The sequence below is a fragment of the Carlito syrichta genome, unplaced genomic scaffold (genome assembly GCF_000164805.1).
Source record: "Carlito syrichta isolate Samal-C Ts95f unplaced genomic scaffold, Tarsius_syrichta-2.0.1 Scaffold309214, whole genome shotgun sequence".
Lineage (NCBI taxonomy): Eukaryota > Metazoa > Chordata > Mammalia > Primates > Tarsiidae > Carlito > Carlito syrichta.
In genome coordinates this window covers 176,687-179,386 of record NW_007253310.1, presented here as the reverse complement: position 1 = coordinate 179,386, position 2,700 = coordinate 176,687, and positions in this window count along the sequence as shown.

The following is a 2,700-nucleotide window of genomic DNA, read 5'->3' as shown; positions in this document are numbered from 1 at the left end:
ACCTCAGCCTCCCAAAGGCGCAGGATTACAGGCTGAGCCACTGAGCCCAGCTAATTTATTTTTTTAATTATTTTTTTAATTAAAGAAAATTATTCTTATTCTCTAAAATGTTTATTATTGATATCTGTGGAGATTTTAAAAAACAAAATATTTAATGTCTATTAGTGAGATAAATACATGTGATGTTTGTCTTCACTGTCTTTCTGTATTCATTTCTAATACAATTGCATTGTAATTGGAAAACCTTATAGATGATACAAATGCTTATTTGTTAACATTTGTTATGAAATGGCTTATGACTTTTTTGATTGCTGTATTTCCTAGATGCTTCTTGTGGACAGAATGTAAATTTAATGAATTATTGGATCATATATATATATATATATATTCACAAATACATGTCTAATATAGTAGATATTTATATAATATAAAGTGAATAATATATAATATATTGTATATACTATATATAATCAGCTTGTTAATATTGTTCACATCTTCCCTATCCTTATTAATTTTTGCCAGCTGGAGCTATCAAATACTGATAGTATGTGTTAATATCTCTCTAAGTTGGTGAATTTGTGACTTTCATTTATACTGATCAACTATTATCCAGAATATGATTTTATAACTGCATTGTTTTTGTGCTTCTTGTACTTTGTATTTGAGCATGATACATTCATTTGAAGGATCCAGGGTAGACTGGATAGTGTACTCGAAGTAAGGGAGTGGTTAGGCTTTTTTGGTGAGGTTTCCTGGAAATGACAGGGTGGCAGATGTTAGCCTTATGCAAAATAAAAAAAATAAAAGCAAACAAAGCAGCATTAGCAACCTTTCCAATAGGTGCTCAATACTAAAATAAGCTTTTTGGGGTGATCATAATATTGTCATCCCGAGAAGCCTTGAAGAAAAGTCCTGGATTACCATTAATCATGAATTTAAAAAATAGGTTGAATTTATAGATTTACCCTTATGTAGTGGCCACTGGAATGGTAACCCAAGAATTGCTCCTGCATATTCCTAGTTATCAATGTAAAGGGTGCCTCCTGACGCCAACCACAGATAACACCCATTCTTGTGAACTACCTGCGTGTGTAGTCCTGGCTGGACCTGGGTATGTTCCAGTTCCCCTCTTCTGCCTCAGTGCAGAAAGCTGAGAGAGACAGATTTAAGGTCAGTACTAGACCAGAAGCTAGAGGGTTCAGATGATATATTCCTGCATGCAGAATTGAAGCTGTTAAAATATAAATAAATAAATAAAACCCAATTCCAGGCAGAGCCTACTGCAATGAATGCTGCAATTAATTATTCACTTATTCTTTTAACAAATATTTTTTGAATTCTTTTCGTTGGCAAGACACCAGGGTAGGATGTGATGCCCCGAGATAATTTAAACAATTCCCTGAGTGCTGAATTCAAAACTTTAGTAAATTGTTCACAAAGACAAATAGCAGCAGGCCTTTACTCTGATGAATAAAAACAGAGTAATGTCTTTGTTGTTTAAAAAGAAAACAAAAACAAAAACACCTGAGTAATTTCCAGCCTCTCAGATGTAGCCTCAAGATTACATGGCAAACAATTAATAAACAGAATGAGAAAAATCCAGTGGTCTCATCCATCCTGCACTGACTGTTTTCAGAAGAGAACAATAAACAGTGACAATTGTGAAACTTGATGGAATGAAATGAATGAGATTCCAAGAAACATTATCTGCCTTCATTTATTGCTCTTGCAACAGTCTTTGACTAAGAGTCAGCTAATTTGCACCAGATCTGATGACTGTTGACAAACTTTAATAGGTGTTTCTTATTTCTGCTTGAGTGGTTTGTCTACAGCTCATCTTCCTACTTCTGTTCTCAATCCAGCTTCTAGACGCTAATCAAAACATTGCTCTGATCATGCCACTCCTTTGTCCAACTCATCAGTGGGTGATCATTGTCTAGAGAGTATCACTTTTTAACCATTACCATCATTCACTCTGGTCTCATAGTCAACCTTATTGTATACCCTGAACCCTGACCACACACTACTAGATATCATCTTTCTGCACTCTCTTCTCCATCACCACTCCCATTCCTCCTTCATTGCTATAATTTGTATGAGATGTCCTGTTACCCATCTCTTCATTTCAGATCCCCAGGAATTAACAGGCCTGTGATGAAAACTGATCTCAGTTCAGGTCAACAAATAATTAAGGAGTGCACACTGTATCAAACAGATCAGTGGGCCTGGGGATATAAAGATGAAGGGATAGTATTAGGTCCTTCTCAAGAGGAGCTCACAGTCTTGATGGAGAGGCATGGGCAGAGCAAGTTCACATGGCAGAGAAGTGTCATCTTGACCCCTATAGCACAGGGTGACACAATGTCAGGATTCTATGGAGGCTCATGAGGGGTACGACTTGTTCAATTTGTGAGAGATTATTTCTGGAAGGAAGTATTGGGGCTTAGTGTCAGATTAGATGTTACTCATAGTACATAGTCTTGTATAAGGATCTCCATGATCATGTATTCAATAGTGCTTAAAAAATTACCAAGTTAGCCGGGCTCGGTGGCTCAGCCTGTAATCCCACGCCTTTGGGAGGCTGAGGTGAGTGGATTGCCTGAGCCTGTGGGTTCGAGACCCGTCTGGGCAGCGAGACCTCATCTCTACAATAAATCAAAAAATCAGCCGGGCGTGGTAGTGCATGCCTGTAATCCAGCT